The sequence below is a fragment of the Ranitomeya imitator genome, chromosome 9 (genome assembly GCF_032444005.1).
Source record: "Ranitomeya imitator isolate aRanImi1 chromosome 9, aRanImi1.pri, whole genome shotgun sequence".
NCBI classification, from domain to species: Eukaryota; Metazoa; Chordata; class Amphibia; order Anura; family Dendrobatidae; genus Ranitomeya; species Ranitomeya imitator.
In genome coordinates, this window is record NC_091290.1 from 45305357 (window position 1) to 45324535 (window position 19179).

Sequence of the window (19179 nt, forward strand, 5' to 3'; positions counted from 1 at the left end):
AGCGAATATCCTCCTGATGTGCAGGAGCCATGCACATGGTCAGCTGGGTCCAGTACTGAGGCTTATTCTTGGCCAAAGGCGTAGCATCAATTCCTCTCAATGGAATAGGACACTGCAAGGGCTCCAAGAAAAACCCACAACGCCTAGCATACTCCAAGTCCATCAAATTCAGGGCAGCGCCTGAATCCACAAATGCCATGACAGAATAAGATGACAAAGAGCAGATCAAAGTAACGGACAAAAGAAATTTTGACTGTACCGTACCAATGGTGGCAGACCTAGCGAACCGCTTAGTACGCTTATGACAATCGGAGATAGCATGAGTGGAATCACCACAGTAGAAACACAGCCCATTCTGACGTCTGTGTTCTTGCCGTTCAACTCTGGTCAAAGTCCTATCACACTGCATAGGCTCAGGTTTATGCTCGGATAATACCGCCAAATGGTGCACAGATTTACGCTCACGCAAGCGTCGACCGATCTGAATGGCTAAAGACATAGACTCATTCAGACCAGCAGGCATGGGAAATCCCACCATGACATCCTTAAGGGCTTCAGAGAGACCCTTTCTGAAGATAGCTGCCAGCGCTCCTTCATTCCATTGAGTGAGCACGGACCACTTTCTAAACTTCTGACAATAAATCTCTATCTCATCCTGACCCTGACACAGAGCCAGCAAATTTTTCTCTGCCTGATCCACCGAATTAGGCTCATCGAACAGCAATCCGAGCGCCAGGAAAAACGCATCAATATTACATAATGCAGGATCTCCTGGCGCAAGGGAAAATGCCCAGTCTTGAGGGTCGCCACGTAATAAAGAAATAATGATCTTAACTTGTTGAACTGGGTCACCAGAGGAACGAGGTTTCAAAGCCAGAAACAGTTTACAATTATTTTTAAAACTCAGAAATTTAGCTCTATCTCCAGAAAACAAATCAGGAATAGGAATTCTTGGTTGTAACATAGAATTCTGAACCACAAAGTCTTGAATATTTTGAACTCTTGCAGTGAGATGATCCACACATGAAGACAGACCTTTAATGTCCATCACTACACCTGTGTCTTGAACTACCCAAATGTCTAGGGGAAAAAAAGGCAAAATACAATGCAAAGAAAAAAAAATGGTCTCAGAACTTCTTTTTTCCCTCTATTGAGAAGCATTAGTACTTTGGGCCTCCAGTACTGTTATGATTAGGTAATTCAGAACCACAATGGACCTTGAAGTTCAGAGCACACAAGTGACCTGACAAAACCCACAAAACATAGGACGAGCTCTGAGACGTGGAAACTCTGCTGACCGCAATCCCTAATCCTATCATACCACACTAAAGGTAGCCGTGGAGCGCTCCTGACCAGACCTAGGCGCCTCGGGCACAGCCTGAGAAACTAGCTAGCCCTGAAGGAAGAAAAATAAGCCTACCTTGCCTCAGAGAAATTCCCCAAAGGAAAAGGCAGCCCCCTACATATAATGACTGTGAGTAAGATGAAAATACCAACACAGAGATGAAATAGATTTAGCAAAGTGAGGCCCGACTTACTGAATAGATCGAGGATAGGAAAGATAGCTTTGCGGTCAACACAAAAACCTACAAACAACCACGCAGAGGGGCAAAAAGACCCTCCGCACCGACTAACGGTACGGAGGTGCTCCCTCTGCGTCTCAGAGCTTCCAGCAAGCAAGAAACCCAAAAAGCAAGCTGGACAGAAAATATAGCAACAAAATAAACACAAGCAGAACTTAGCTTATGCTGAGCAGACAGGCCACAGGAACGATCCAGGAGGAAGCAAGACCAATACTAGAACATTGACTGGAGGCCAGGAGCAAAGCACTAGGTGGAGTTAAATAGAGCAGCACCTAACGGCTTCACCACATCACCTGAGGAAGGAAACTCAGAAGCCGCAGTACCACTTGTGACCACAGGAGGGAGCTCTGCCACAGAATTCACAACAGTCTGTGTCCAGCTGGGGTTGTCAGGGGGTACATGGTGATGTCAGTTTATCACTGACTGCCTCCTTTGGCCTCACTCAATGGTCCTCTGAGGCCACTCACAAAGATGGCCACACGCTGGACCTCATCTTCACCCGCCTCTGCTCCCTTACTAATCTCACTAACACACCCCTCCCCCTGTCTGACCACAACCTACTGACATTCTCGTCCCTCTCCTCTCCTAGTGTGCAACCCCCACTCCACAAACTCACTCACCCTCGCAGAAATCTCAAACATCTCAACTTACAATCACTCTCTGAGTCCCTTCTCCCTCTCACAGACATAGCTTCCCTTCATGACACAGATGCTGCTGCCACTTTTTATAACACCACAATAACAACAACACTCGATTCGGCCGCCCCACTCATGCATAGTAAAACTCGTACAATTAACAGGCAGCCCTGGCTGACCAGCCTGACCAAAGAATTGAGACGGGCTTCCAGGATTGCTGAGTGGAGATGGAAGCGATCCCACTCTGCCGACCACTTCACTGCATACAAGCAGTCCCTCGCCAGCTTCAAGTCTGCGCTCACTGCCGCAAAACAAACTTACTTCTCATCCCTCATATCCTCCCTGTCTCACAACCCTAAACAGCTTTTCAACACTTTCAATTCTCTACTCCGTCCCCCCGCACCTCCTCCCTTCCCCCTCATTTCTGCTGATGACTTCGCCTCTTTCTTTAAACAGAAGATCAATACGATCAGAGAAAGCTTTGGCCCACAGCGCCCACTGCCCCTCTTAGCTGCTCAACCCTGCTCCTCCAAAACCAGCTTCTCCACCATGACAGAAGATCAGCTCTCCACCCTCCTGTCAAGATCACACCTCACCACCTGCACGCTTGACCCGCTCCCATCCCACCTCATCCCTAACCTTTCCACGGTCTTCATCCCAACCCTAACGCACCTCTTCAACCTCTCACTCACAACAGGTGTCTTTCCCTCATCCTTCAAGCATGCCAAGATCACACCCATCCTCAAAAAGCCCTCCCTCGACCCATCCTCTGTGTCTAGCTATCGCCCAATATCTCTTCTCCCTTATGCCTCCAAATTGCTGGAGCAACACGTCCATCTTGAACTGTCCTCCCACTTCTCCTCCTGCTCCCTCTTTGATCGGTTACAATCAGGCTTCCGTTCCCATCACTCAACTGAAACTGCCCTAACTAAAGTCACCAATGACCTACTAACTGCCAGGAGCAAGCGACACTACTCTGTCCTCCTTCTCCTGGACTTGTCTTCTGCCTTTGACACTGTTGACCACTCCCTTTTGCTACAAATCCTCTCATCCATTGGCATCACAGACTTGGCCCTTTCCTGGATCTCGTCATATCTGACAGACCGAACATTCAGTGTCTCCCTCCCCCACACCACCTCCTCACTTCGCCCCTTGTCAGTCGGTGTTCCTCAAGGCTCTGTTCTAGGACCCCTACTCTTCTCCATCTACACTTTCGGCCTGGGACAGCTCATAGAATCCCACGGTATGCAGTACCATCTCTACGCCGACGACACGCAGATCTACCTCTCCGGACCTGACCTCTCCTCCTTGCTTACCAAAATCCCGCACTGTCTGTCTGCCATTTCAGCCTTCTTTTCTGCTCGCTTTCTACAACTGAACATGGACAAAACAGAATTCATCATCTTTCCCCCATCTCACTCTACCCCTCCACCACATCTATCCATCAATGTCAATGGCTGCTCACTATCCCCAGTCCCACACGCCCGGTGCCTCGGGGTGATCCTCGACTCTGCCCTCTCTTTCAAGCCACATATCCAAGCCCTTGCCTCCTCCTGTCGTCTCAAACTCAAAAATATTTCCCGGATCCGTGCTTTCCTTGACCGCAACACTGCAAAAACGCTAGTGCATGCCCTTATCATCTCCCGCCTCGACTACTGCAACCTCCTACTCTCTGGACTCCCCTCTAGCACTCTGGCACCACTCCAATCCATCCTACACTCTGCTGCCCGACTAATCCACCTGTCCCCCCGCTATTCCACAGCCTCTCCCCTGTGTCAAGCCCTTCACTGGCTTCCTATCGCCCAGAGACTCCAGTTCAAAACCCTCACACTGACATACAAAGCCATCCACAACCTGTCTCCTCCATACATCTGTGACATGGTCTCCCGGTGCCTACCTACACGCGACCTCCGATCCTCCCAAGACCTCCTTCTCTACTCCCCTCTCATCTCTTCTTCCCATAACCGCATCCAAGACTTCTCCCGTGCTTCCCCCATACTCTGGAACTCTCTACCCCAACACATCAGACTTGCGCCTACCATAGAAACCTTCAAAAAGAACCTGAAGACTCATCTCTTCCGACAAGCCTACAGCCTGCAGTGATCCTCAACCTACTGAACAGCCGCACAGCCAGCTCTTCCCTCTCCTAGTGTATCCTCACCCACCCCCTGCAGACTGTGAGCCCTCGCGGGCAGGGTCCTCCCTCCTTATGTACTCGTGTGCCTTGTTATCTGCTCATGTTTAATGTAATTGTCTATATTTGCCCCGTATTCACATGTAAAGCGCCATGGAATAAATGGCGCTATAAAAATGTATAATAATAATAATAATAAATAAAATGTTCCATTTCAGTCTATCTCATCATCCACCCCTTCTGAGGTCCCAGAGTTCTTGTCTGATTACCGGGATGTATTCGATGAGCCCAAGTCCAATGCCCTACCTCCGCATAGGGATTGTGATTGTGCTATCGATTTGATTCCTGGTAGTAAGTTTCCTAAAGGTAGACTGTTTAATTTATCTGTACCTGAGCACGCCGCTATGCGGAGTTACGTAAAAGAATCCTTGGAGAAGGGTCATATTCGCCCGTCATCGTTGCCATTGGGAGCAGGTTTTTTTTTTGTGGCCAAGAAGGATGGTTCACTGAGACCTTTTATTGATTACCGCCTTCTAAATAAAATCACGGTCAAATTTCAGTACCCCTTGCCGCTGCTATCTGATTTGTTTGCTCGGATTAAGGGGGCTAGTTGGTTCACCAAGATAGATCTTCGTGGTGCATATAATCTTGTGCGTATTAAACGGGGCGATGAATGGAAAACTGCATTTAATACGCCCGATGGCCATTTTGAGTACCTAGTTATGCCATTCGGACTTGCCAATGCTCCATCAGTATTTCAGTCCTTTATGCATGACATCTTCCGAGAGTACTTGGATAAATTCCTGATTGTATACTTGGATGACATTTTGGTCTTCTCGGATGATTGGGAGTCTCATGTGAAGCAGGTCAGAATGGTGTTCCAGGTCCTGCGTGCTAATTCTTTGTTTGTGAAGTGATCAAAGTGTCTCTTTGGTGTTCAGAAGGTTTCATTTTTGGGGTTCATTTTTTCCCCTTCTACTATCGAGATGGACCCTGTTAAGGTCCAGGCTATTTATGATTGGACTCAGCCGACATCTCTGAAGAGTCTGCAAAAGTTCCTGGGCTTTGCTAATTTCTATCGTCGCTTCATCTGTAATTTTTCTAGTATTGCTAAACCATTGACCGATTTGACCAAGAAGGGTGCTGATGTGGTCAATTGGTCTTCTGCTGCTGTGGAAGCTTTTCAAGAGTTAAAGCGTCGTTTTTCTTCTGCCCCTGTGTTGTGTCAACCAGATGTTTCGCTTCCATTCCAGGTCGAGGTTGATGCTTCTGAAATTGGAGCGGGGGCTGTTTTGTCGCAAAGAGGTTCTGATTGCCTTCTGCGCCTTCTTTTCCAGGAAGTTTTCGCCTGCTGAGCGAAATTATGATGTTGGCAATCGAGAGTTGCTGGCCATGAAGTGGGCATTCGAGGAGTGGCGTCATTGGCTTGAAGGAGCTAAGCATCGCGTGGTGGTCTTGACTGATCACAAGAACTTGACTTATCTCGAGTCTGCCAAACGGTTGAATCCTAGACAGGCTCGTTGGTCGCTGTTTTTCTCCCGTTTTGACTTTGTAGTTTCGTACCTTCCGGGCTCTAAAAATGTGAAGGCGGATGCCCTGTCTAGGAGTTTTGTGCCCGACTCTCCGGGTTTATCTGAGCCGGAGGGTATTCTCAAAGAGGGAGTAATTTTGTCTGCCATCTCCCCTGATTTGCGGCGGGTGCTGCAAAAATTTCAAGCTAATAAACCTGATCGTTGCCCAGCGGAGAAACTGTTTGTCCCTGATAGGTGGACGAATAAGGTTATCTCTGAGGTTCATTGTTCGGTGTTGGCTGGTCATCCTGGTATCTTTGGTACCAGAGATTTAGTGGCTAGATCCTTTTGGTGGCCGTCTCTGTCGCGGGATGTGCGTTCTTTTGTGCAGTCCTGTGGGATTTGTGCTCGGGCTAGCCCTGCTGTTCTCGTGCCAGTGGGTTGCTTTTGCCCTTGCCGGTCCCGAAGAGGCCTTGGACGCATATCTCTATGGATTTTATTTCGGATCTACCCGTCTCTCAAAGAATGTCGGTCATTTGGGTGGTTTGTGATCGCTTCTCTAAGATGGTCCATTTGGTACCCTTGTCTAAATTTCCTTCCTCCTCTGATTTGGTGCCATTGTTCTTCCAGCATGTGGTTCGGTTACATGGCATTCCAGAGAACATCGTTTCTGACAGAGGTTCCCAGTTTGTTTCGAGGTTTTGGCGAGCCTTTTGTACTAGGATGGGCATTGATTTGTCTTTTTCCTCGGCTTTCCATCCTCAGACAAATGGCCAGACTGAACGAACCAATCAGACCTTGGAAACATATCTGAGATGCTTTGTTTCTGCTGATCAGGATGATTGGGTGTCCTTCTTGCCTTTGGCTGAGTTCGCCCTTAATAATCGGGCCAGCTCGGCTACCTTGGTTTCGCCATTTTTCTGCAATTCTGGGTTCCATCCTCGTTTCTCTTCAGGGCAGGTTGAGTCTTCGGACTGTCCTGGTGTTGATACTGTGGTGGACAGGTTGCAGCAGATTTGGACTCATGTAGTGGACAATTTGACCTTGTTCCAGGAGAAGGCTCAACGTTTTGCTAATCGCAGACGCTGTGTGGGTCCCCGACTTCGTGTTGGGGATTTGGTTTGGTTGTCATCTCGTTATATTCCTATGAAGGTTTCCTCTCCTAAGTTTAAGCCTCGTTTCATTGGTCCGTATAGGATTTCTGAGGTTCTTAATCCTGTGTCTTTTCGTTTGACCCTTCCAGATTCTTTTTCCATCCATAACGTATTCCATAGGTCGTTGTTGCGGAGATACGTGGCACCTATGGTTCCATCTGTTGATCCTCCTGCCCCGGTTTTGGTGGAGGGGGAGTTGGAGTATATAGTGGAGAAGATTTTGGATTCTCGTGTTTCGAGACGGAAACTCCAGTATCTGGTTAAGTGGAAGGGTTATGGTCAGGAAGATAATTCCTGGGTCTTTGCCTCTGATGTCCATGCTGCTGATCTTGTTCGTGCCTTTCATATGGCTCATCCTGGTCGGCCTGGGGGCTCTGGTGAGGGTTCGGTGACCCCTCCTCAAGGGGGGGGTACTGTTGTGAATTCTGTGGTCAAGCTCCCTCCTCTGGTCACAAGTGGTACTTCGGCTGATTCTGTCTATGGGCTTCCGTTGGTTGATGTGAGTGGTACTGCGGCTTCTGAGTTTCCTTCCTCAGGTGATGTGGTGAAGTCGTTAGGTGCTGCTCTATTTAACTCCACCTAGTGCTTTGATCCTGGCCTCCAGTCAATGTTCCAGTATTGGTCTTGCTTTCTCCTGGATCGTTCCTGTGGCCTCTCTGCCCAGCATAAGCTAAGTTCTGCTTGTGCTACTTTTGTTGCTATATTTTCTGTCCAGCTTGCTGTTTTGCTTTTTCCTTGCTTGCTGGAAGCTCTGAGACGCAGAGGGAGCACCTCCGTACCGTTAGTCGGTGCGGAGGGTCTTTTTGCCCCTCTGCGTGGTTGTTTGTAGGTTTTTGTGTTGACCGCAAAGCTCTCTTTCTATCCTCGGTCTATTCAGTGAGTCGGGCCTCACTTTGCTAAATCTATTTCATCTCTGTGTTTGTATTTTCATCTTACTCACAGTCATTATATGTAGGGGGCTGCCTTTTCCTTTGGGGAATTTCTCTGAGGCAAGGTAGGCTTATTTTTCTGTCTTCAGGGCTAGCTAGTTTCTCAGGCTGTGCCGAGTTGTATAGGGAGCGTTAGGCGCAATCCACGGCTACCTCTAGTGTGGTATGATAGGATTAGGGATTGCGGTCAGCAGAGTTCCCACGTCTCAGAGCTTGTCCTATTTTATTTGTAACTATCAGGTCACTTGTGTGCTCTTAACCACCAGGTCCATTGTGGTTCTGAATTACCTAATCATAACAAGTGTATCAGTCTGGAGTCCTGGCAGTTTAGCTCACACAGCATTGGCCCTATTTGGAGTATAGGAATTATTGTTGCAATCTCAAGGTCACTTGCAAATGTGCACATTTAATCTGTTTTGACCCTAAGATAACAACAATACACTTCTGACTTCAGAACACGCTGTCACAGATTTACCTCTTAAAGTGATTGACTAGGTTTAGGATATGGATGACCTGTTGTAGTTACACCTATCCTAGATAAATAAGTCATCAAGATCAGAATTGTGGAGCCTGTCACTCGCCACCCCTCATTAATCAGTTGTTTTCAGCTCCAGATGTAAATGGCTTAGGCTTCTTTCACAGTTGCATCGGTACGGGGCCGTCGCAAAGCGTCGGCCCAACGTACCGACCTACGTTGTGCAAATTCGGCACAACATGGGCAGCGGATACAGTTTTTCAACGCATCCGCTGCCCATTCTAAGTTTCAGGGAGGAGGGGGCGGAGTTCTGGCCGCGCATGCGCGGTAGGAAATGGCGGACACAACGTACGAAAAAAACATTACATTGAACGTTTTTTTCGTGCCAACGGTCCGCCAAAACACGTTGCATCCAGTGCACGACGGACGCGATGTATGGCCACATGTCGCGATCCGTCAGCAATACAAGTCTATGGGGAAAAACCGCATCCTGCGGGCACATTTGCAGGATGCGTTTTTTCCCAAAACGACGCATTGCGAGGGATCTCACACAATGCAAGTGTGAAGGAGGCATTATGGAGCTGTAGCATGACAGCGCCATTACAGCATAGTGGCCATTCCTGAGAACTGCAGATAAACTCCTATCCAGTTCAATAAGAGCTAGTCTGCAGTTCAGTGAGTGGAGCCGAGTTATTCCGTTTCCATTCACTGTTTTTACATCCGGCCACTGCCTGAGCTGAGAACAGCTGATTGGTGGCGGTACTGGATGTCGGACATCCACAGTTCTGATACTGTTGACCTACCCTTTGGATAGCTCATCCGTATCCTAAACCTGGGCAACCCTTTTAAGAGTCTAGCGAACTCATTATTTTCCAACTATACTCACTGGTTTTTAATAGTGATGAGCGAGTGTACTCGTTGCTCGGGTTTTCGCTGTGATTAAAATACTCACCCAGCTCCCGGCTCCCTCGCTGCTTCCTGTTCTGGCCACACCTTGTACTGTATGAGCGGTCACATGGGGCCGCCGATTACAATCATGAATATGCGGCTCCACCTGGATATTGATTTTACACACTAATATTCATATCTTCTCTACAGCAAACGCTGCTGCAAGAAAGATATGAATGGGGCTTCAGCACGATGCCGGGGACAGCGCTAAACTTTAGCGCTGTCTCCGGCATGGTGCGTGTGGTACCCAGTGGGCACACGGGCGGCACACGTGTGCCACACGTGTGCCACACTGATGTGCCACAGAAACGCAGCGGCACACGGACACGTATAATTCCTGTACCGATTTTTCCGGTACCGGAAATATCTGGACGTGTGAGACTGCCCTTAGTGCTCGGAGATTTAGTTTTCATCGCCTCAGCTGAATGATTTACATCTGTTAGTCAGGCTGAGTACATGTGGGGGTTGCCTGATTGCTAGGTAATCCCCACATGTAATCAAATGGCTAGTAGCTGTAAATCATGCTGCTGAGGCAATGAAAACTTAATCTCCGAGCATTCATAAATACTCGGAGACCACCCAAGCATGCTCAGGAAAACCCAAGCAACGAGTATACTCGCTCATCACTAGTTTTTAACAAAGGTTCTGGACAATTCATGCAATTTGTAAGCAATTTATAGAATTTTTCAATTTTGCCTAGAACAACCCTTTTAACCCCTTCAAGACCCAGCCTATTTTGACCTTAAAGACCTTGCCGTTTTTTGCAATTCTGACCAGTGTCCCTTTATGAGGTAATAACTCAGGAACGCTTCAACGGATCCTAGCGGTTCTGAGATTGTTTTTTCGTGACATATTGGGCTTCATGTTAGTGGTAAATTTAGGTCAATAAATTCTGCATTTATTTGTGATAAACACGGAAATTTGGCGAAAATTTTGAAAATTTCGCAATTTTCACATTTTGAATTTTTATTCTGTTAAACCAGAGAGATATGTGACACAAAATAGTTAATAAATAACATTTCCCACATGTTTACTTTACATCAGCACAATTTTGGAAACAAAATTTTTTTTTGTTAGGAAGTTATAAGGGTTAAAATTCGACCAGCGATTTGTCATTTTTACAACGAAATTTACAAAACCATTTTTTTTAGGGACCACCTCACATTTGAAGTCAGTTTGAGGGGTCTATTTGGCTGAAAATACCCAAAAGTGACACCATTCTAAAAACTGCACCCCTCAAGGTACTCAAAACCACATTCAAGAAGTTTATTAACCCTTCAGGTGCTTCACAGCAGCAGAAGCAACATGGAAGGAAAAAATGAACATTTAACTTTTTAGTCACAAAAATTATCTTTTAGCAACAATTTTTTTATTTTCCCAATGGTAAAAGGAGAAACTGAACCACGAAAGTTGTTGTCCAATTTGTCCTGAGTACGCTGATACCTCATATGTGGGGGTAAACCACTGTTTTGGCGCACGGCAGGGCTTGGAAGGGAAGGAGCGCCATTTGACTTTTTGAATCAAAAATTGGCTCCACTCTTTAGCGGACACCATGTCACGTTTGGAGAGCCCCCGTGTGCCTAAAAATTGGAGCTCCCCCACAAGTGACCCCATTTTGGAAACTAGACGCCCCAAGGAACTTATCTAGATGCATAGTGAGCACTTTGAACCCCCAGGTGCTTCACAAATTGATCCGTAAAAATGAAAAAGTACTTTTTTTTCACAAAAAAATTCTTTTAGCCTCAATTTTTTCATTTTCACATGGGCAACAGGATAAAATGGATCCTAAAATGTGTTGGGCAATTTCTCCTGAGTACACCAATACCTCACATGTGGAGGTAAACCACTGTTTGGGCACATGGTAAGGCTCGGAAGGGAAGGAGCGCCATTTGACTTTTTGAATGAAAAATTATTTCCATCGTTAGCGGACACCATGTCGCGTTTGGAGAGCCCCTGTGTGCCTAAACATTGGCGCTCCCCCACAAGTGACCCCATTTTGGAAACTAGACCCCCCAAGGAACTAATTTAGATGCCTAGTGAGCACTTTAAACCCTCAGGTGCTTCACAAATTGATCTGTAAAAATGAAAAAGTAATTTTTTTTCACAAAAAAATTCTTTTCACCTCAATTTTTTCATTTTCACATGGGCAGTAGGATAAAATGGATCATAAAATTTGTTGGGCAATTTCTCCCGAGTACGCCGATACCTCATATGTGGGGGTAAACCACTGTTTGGGCACTCGGCAGGGCTCGGAAGAGAAGGCGCGCCATTTGACTTTTTGAATGGAAAATTAGCTCCAATTGTTAGCGGACACCATGTCGCGTTTGGAGAGCCCCTGTGTGCCTAAACATTGGAGCTCCCGCACAAGTGACCCCATTTTGGAAACTAGACCCCCCAGGGAACTTATCTAGATGCATATTGAGCACTTTAAACCCCCAGGTGCTTCACAGAAGTTTATAACGCAGAGCCATGAAAATAAAAAATAATTTTTCTTTCCTCAAAAATGATTTTTTAGCCTGGAATTTCCTATTTTGCCAAGGATAATAGGAGAAATTGGACCCCAAATATTGTTGTCCAGTTTGTCCTGAGTACGCTGATACCCCATATGTGGGGGTAAACCACTGTTTGGGAGCACGGCAGGGCTCGGAAGGGATGGCACGCCATTTGGCTTTTTAAATGGAAAATTAGCTCCAATCATTAGCGGACACCATGTCACGTTTGGAGAGCCCCTGTGTGCCTAAACATTGGAGATCCCCCAGAAATGACACCATTTTAGAAACTAGACCCCCAAAGGAACTAATCTAGATGTGTGGTGAGGACTTTGAACCCCCAAGTGCTTCACAGAAGTTTATAACGCAGAGCCATGAAAATAAAAAAAAAAATTATTTTCTCAAAAATGATCTTTTAGCCTGCAATTTTTTATTTTCCCAAGGGTAACAGGAGAAATTTGACCCCAAAAGTTGTTGTCCAGTTTCTCCTGAGTACGCTGATACCCCATATGTGGGGGTAAATCACTGTTTGGGCACATGCCGGGGCTCGGAAGTGAAGTAGTGACGTTTTGAAATGCAGACTTTGATGGAATGCTCTGTGGGCGTCACGTTGCGTTTGCAGAGCCCCTGATGTGGCTTAACAGTAGAAACCCCCCACAAGTGACCCCATTTTGGAAACTAGACCCCCAAAGGAACTTATCTAGATGTGTGGTGAGCACTTTGAACCCCCAAGTGCTTCATAGAAGTTTATAATGCAGAGCCGTGAAAATAATAAATACGTTTTCTTTCCTCAAAAATAATTATTTAGTCCAGAATTTTTTAATTTTCCCAAGGGTAACAGGAAAAATTTGACCCCAATATTTGTTGTCCAGTTTCTCCTGAGTACGGTGATACCCCATATGTGGGGGTAAACTACTGTTTGGGCACATGCCGGGGCTTGGAATTGAAGTAGTGACGTTTTGAAATGCAGACTTTGATGGAATGCTCTGCGGGCGTCACGTTGCGTTTGCAGAGCCCCTGATGTGCCTAAACAGTAGAAACCCCCCACAAGTGACCCCATTTTGGAAACTAGACCCTGAAAGGAACTTATCTAGATGTGTGGTGAGCATTTTGAACCCCCAAGTGCTTCATAGAAGTTTATAATGCAGAGCCGTGAAAATAATAAATACGTTTTCTTTCCTCAAAAATAATTATTTAGTCCAGAATTTTTTAATTTTCCCAAGGGTAACAGGAAAAATTTGACCCCAATATTTGTTGTCCAGTTTCTCCTGAGTACGGTGATACCCCATATGTGGGGGTAAACTACTGTTTGGGCACATGCCGGGGCTTGGAATTGAAGTAGTGACGTTTTGAAATGCAGACTTTGATGGAATGCTCTGCGGGCGTCACGTTGCGTTTGCAGAGCCCCTGATGTGCCTAAACAGTAGAAACCCCCCACAAGTGACCCCATTTTGGAAACTAGACCCTGAAAGGAACTTATCTAGATGTGTGGTGAGCATTTTGAACCCCCAAGTGCTTCATAGAAGTTTATAATGCAGAGCCGTGAAAATAATAAATACGTTTTCTTTCCTCAAAAATAATTATTTAGCCCAGAATTTTTTATTTTCCCAAGGGTTACAGGAGAAATTGGACCCCAAAAGTTGTTGTCCAGTTTCTCCTGAGTACGCTGATACCCCATATGTGGGGGTAAACCACTGTTTGGGCACACGTCGGGGTTCAGAAGGGAAGTAGTGACTTTTGAAATGCAGACTTTGATGGAATGGTCTGCGGGTGTCACGTTGCGTTTGCAGAGCCCCTGGTGTGCCTAAACAGTAGAAACCCCCCACAAGTGACCCCATTTTAGAAACTAGACCCCGAAAGGAACTTATCTAGATGTGTGGTGAGCACTTTGAACCCCCAAGTGCTTCACAGACGTTTACAACGCAGAGCCGTGAAAATAAAAAATCATTTTTCTTTCCTCAAAAATTATGTTTTAGCAAGCATTTTTTTAGATTCACAAGGGTAACAGGAGAAATTGGACCCCAGTAATTGTTGCGCAGTTTGTCCTGAGTATGCTGGTACCCCATATGTGGGGGTAAACCACTGTTTGGGCACACATCAGGGCTCGGAAGTGAGGGAGCACCATTTGACTTTTTGAATACGACATTGGCTGGAATCAATGGTGGCGCCATGTTGCGTTTGGAGACCCCTGATGTGCCTAAACAGTGGTAACCCCTCAATTCTAACTCCAACACTAACCCCAACACACCCCTAACCCTAATCCCAACTGTAGCCATAATCCTAATCACAACCCTAACCCCAACACACCCCTAACCACAACACTAACCCCAACACACCCCTAACCCTAACCACAACCCTAATTCCAACCCTAACCCTAACCCTAAGGCTATGTGCCCACGTTGCGGATTCGTGTGAGATATTTCCGCACCATTTTTGAAAAATCTGCGGGTAAAAGGCACTGTGTTTTACCTGCGGATTTTCCGCGGATTTCCAGTGTTTTTTGTGCGGATTTCACCTGCGGATTCCTATTGAGGAACAGGTGTAAAACGCCGCGGAATCCGCACAAAGAATTGACATGCTGCGGAAAATACAACGCAGCGTTTCCGCGCGGTATTTTCCGCACCATGGGCACAGCGGATTTGGTTTTTCATATGTTTACATGGTACTGTAAACCTGATGGAACACTGCTGCGAATCCGCAGCCAAATCAGCACCGTGTGCACATAGCCTAATTCTAAAGGTATGTGCACACGCTGCGGAAAACGCTGCGGATCCGCAGCAGTTTCCCATGAGTGTACAGTTCAATGTAAACCTATGGGAAACAAAAATCGCTGTACACATGCTGCGGAAAAACTGCACGGAAACGCAGCGGTTTACATTCCGCAGCATTTCACTTCTTTGTGCGGATTCCGCAGCGGTTTTACAACTGCTCCAATAGAAAATCGCAATTGTAAAACCGCAGTGAAATGCGCAGAAAAAAACGCGGTAAATCCGCCATAAATCCGCAGCGGTTTAGCACTGCGGATTTATCAAATCCGCAGCGGAAAAATCCGCAGAGGACCAGAATACGTGTGCACATTCCTAACCCTAACCCTAACCCTAGCCCTAACCCTACCCCTAACCCTACCCCTACCCCTAACCCTACCCCTAACCCTAGCCCTACCCCTAACCCTACCCCTAACCCTAACCCTACCCCTAACCCTAACCCTACCCCTAACCCTAACCCTATTCTAACATTAGTGGAAAAAAAAAAATTCTTTATTTTTTTATTGTCCCTACCTATGGGGGTGACAAAGGGGGGGGGTCATTTATTATTTTTTTTATTTTGATCACTGAGATAGATTATATCTCAGTGATCAAAATGCACTTTGGAACGAATCTGCCGGCCGGCAGATTCGGCGGGCGCACTGCGCATGCGCCCGCCATTTTGGAAGATGGCGGCGCCCGGGAGAAGACGGACGGGACCACGGCTGGATCGGTAAGTATGATAGGGTGGGGGGGGACCACGGGGGGGGGGATCGGAGCACGGGGGGGGGAATCGGAGCGCGGGAGGGGTGGAACGGAGCGCGGGGGGCGTGGAACGGAGCACGGGGGGGGGCTGGAATGGAGCACGGGGGGTGGAATGGAGCACGGGGGGGGGTGGATCGGAGTGCAGGGGGGGTGATTGGAGCACGGGGGGGTGATTGGAGCACGGGGGGAGCGGACACGAGCACGGGGGGGAGCGGAGCACTGGACGGAGGGGAGCCGGAGCAGTGTACCGGCCAGATCGGGGGGGTGGGGGGGGCGATCGGAGGGGTGGTGTGGGGGCACACTAGTATTTCCAGCCATGGCCGATGATATTGCAGCATCGGCCATGGCTGGATTGTAATATTTCACCCGTTATAATGGGTGAAATATTACAAATCGCTCTGATTGGCAGTTTCACTTTCAACAGCCAATCAGAGCGATCGTAGCCACGAGGGGGTGAAGCCACCCCCCCTGGGCTAAACTACCACTCCCCCTGTCCCTGCAGATCGGGTGAAATGGGAGTTAACCCTTTCACCCGGTCTGCAGGGACGCGATCTTTCCATGACGCCGCATAGGCGTCATGGGTCGGATTGGCACCGACTTTCATGACGCCTACGTGGCGTCAAAGGTCGGGAAGGGGTTAACATGGTTCCTTTAAATATCTTTCAAAGGTTTAGTAGTAACCAAAGATTAGCATTCTTTATCATAGAGAGCAAACAAATAGCTTTGTGCTATGGTGAGCGCAGTAGGTGATATCGTGCTCCTGTGGTCTCTATATGCATATTATACTCTCTACCCTCTTTCAGATTAGGCAGTCACAGTGACGACCCAGTTGTTATTGATACGAGCAGTCTCCTTGTCACTACATAGCTATTCACAGTTCTCTGAGCGTTGTGTCCAGAATTGTAGAAGAAATCGTAAATGCATTTTTTGGTGGTTTCTGCTTTTACGGAACACAAATAATGTGCTCCCTGCTTTTATTAAGTTTCAGGGTGCAAAAAGTAAATATGTGTATATAAGCAGCAGGGTGGCTCAGTGGTTAGCATTGTTGCTTTGCAGCGCTGGGGTCCTGGATTAAAATCCCACCAAGCACTACATCTGCAAGGAGCTTGTATGTTCTCCCCATGTTTTTGTGAAATTCCTCCGGGTTGTCGTGAAATTCCTCCGGGTTCTCCCACATTCCAAAGACATACTGATAGGGGAATATACAGTTGATTGTGAGCACCAATGGGGACAGTGATTTGCATATAAATAGAATATTATATATCAAATCAACAGTCCTCTGTGAGGTTGGACCTTACTCAGGGTTTTTGGGTCTTATTCAAGTAACAGTATAAACTAATAGACACCCAGAATACAAATACAAAACCCACTGACTGTGGTCGCATTTGGGGTTTAGTAGTTCCCAAGGTTATACACATGGGAAGAGGGAATCAATATCACCATTACACACTGAACGGGAAACCACTGGGTAAATCTGACAGGGAGAAGGACTTGGGGATCCTAGTTAATGATAAACTTACCTGGAGCAGCCAGTGCCAGGCAGCAGCTGCCAAGGCAAACAGGATCATGGGGTGCATTAAAAGAGGTCTGGATACACATGATGAGAGCACTATACTGCCTCTGTACAAATCCCTAGTTAGACCGCACATGGAGTACTGTGTCCAGTTTTGGGCACCGGTGCTCAGGAAGGATATAATGGAACTAGAGAGAGTACAAAGGAGGGCAACAAAATTAATAAAGGGGATGGGAGAACTACAATACCCAGATAGATTAGCGAAATTAGGATTATTTAGTCTAGAAAAAAGACGACTGAGGGGCGATCTAATAACCATGTATAAGTATATAAGGGGACAATACAAATATCTCGCTGAGGATCTGTTTATACCAAGGAAGGTGACGGGCACAAGGGGGCATTCTTTGCGTCTGGAGGAGAGAAGGTTTTTCCACCAACATAGAAGAGGATTCTTTACTGTTAGGGCAGTGAGAATCTGGAATTGCTTGCCTGAGGAGGTGGTGATGGCGAACTCAGTCGAGGGGTTCAAGAGAGGCCTGGATGTCTTCCTGGAGCAGAACAATATTGTATCATACAATTATTAGGTTCTGTAGAAGGACGTAGATCTGGGGATTTATTATGATGGAATATAGGCTGAACTGGATGGACAAATGTCTTTTTTCGGCCTTACTAACTATGTTACTATGTTTAGTTACACTCCGTGCACTACTCCTATACTTCCGTGCTTACTTGGGGTGACTCTCCACCAAACGGCCAGAATACCCAGTAGATGCATCCAAGGCACCGGAATTTTATCTCCACCAATATCAATCAATATCTTTACTTTTGATGGATTAAAGAACAACAAATTCCGGTGCCTGGGACACATCTACTGTGGCTGTGTTTGGGATTCCTATCACATAGACCCTGTATAGAACACTGATAGAATAGCATGGGCCCATTCTCCATCTCTGTGACAACACTCGGAGGAATTCTTCTATAGAATCATTGTTAGTCTGTGCTCTCCTCAGTTTCGAGCCTTTGTTGCAGATTCCATCACATTTGAGCAAGAAAATAGCTCAGCATGGAGCAGTACTTTTCCTATCAAGACATCGGAAATCTCATCGGAACCCAAGATAAGCTCATAACAAGTCAACGGGGTTCATTGGGTGCTGCTGGTATTTGGCACTGTGCCATGGTCTCTATTCAAGACACCACAAACCAGATGTGAACAGAGCCATACTACAGAGAAAATGTATAACTATGTGTCCAACCACGTAACACATGGATAGACTGGATCTACCAGAGAGGAGTCACTCTCACTTACCGTGCATGGAGATAAGCTAACAAGCCACAAATTAGTATTCACAATTATCAGCCTAATTAGCAAACCGCTCCTTCATCAGGCGATTGATTGGATTATTTATGCAGACATAACAATCATTATACTCGGCAGCACATGGCTCCAGTGTAAGCAAAGTATGTGCTGCCGATAACATGGTGCCTTATGAGGACCCAATTATCGTATTAACCATTCCCTGGCAAGGAAAGGTTACTATATATTTGTCATGTCTGGTTGCACCCTCCACTGAGACCACCTTTCCAATCCTCCGCCATCTAAATAGCTGCTGCAGTGGTGTGGGGGGCACAGTGGTAAAGCACACCGCCCCTGCCATCCCTGTGCTGTCGGGTAGTGGTTTATACTCACGACTGTTCCCTATACCAGTGTGGCTGCCACCTTAGGTGCAGGAGAACCAAGACTTCAGACTTAGCGGAGGAGGCAGATGTAGGCAAACGGGGGGCACCAGGTAGGGGGACTATACATGAGAAGTGTATAGTCCCTTTACTGTGCTAAGGAGAAGGGTCTTTTTAAGCTTAGGTACATGGTTTATTGTTCAATGTGCACACAGCCAGTGTCAGAGTGGGGTGCCGAGGGCCCACCAGTAACCAACTCTAGGGTCCCACTTCTCAGCTACATTATCCTCATCACAAATGTATATAACAATGAACGGGTGTATTGGTAAATTATTAAGATGCTTCCTTTGTCTGTACATAGTGATTCAAGTATATAGTGCTCATATAAGAGTGTGGTGGCCCACCGGAGGATTCTCCTGTTCTCCTATGGGCCAGTCCAAGCCTGTGTATAATTTATATCCATATCTATTACATATTTTTGTTTCTTTTTTATTCGTTTCCTATTGTTATTATTTGTCTGCTTTAAGCTTGAGTACGAAATACATTTATTTGGAAGGTTATATTAAAAATATGAAGCATTTTGCTTTAAACAGAGATGTCAATGATCACAATGGAGTTAAAGAAT

General features: G+C 46.5%; 1 protein-coding gene and 1 long non-coding RNA gene across 2 annotated transcripts in view; one reads left to right on the forward strand and one right to left on the reverse strand.

The window, feature by feature from the left end:
• Nucleotides 1-19179, reverse strand: part of SLC25A22 (solute carrier family 25 member 22) — a 96536-nt gene that overhangs the window by 57632 nt on the left and 19725 nt on the right. The gene's annotated exons all lie outside the window — the stretch shown is intronic.
• The window catches only part of LOC138649403 (uncharacterized), a 32632-nt gene that overhangs the window by 12892 nt on the left and 561 nt on the right, over nucleotides 1-19179 (forward strand). The window lies entirely within an intron of this gene.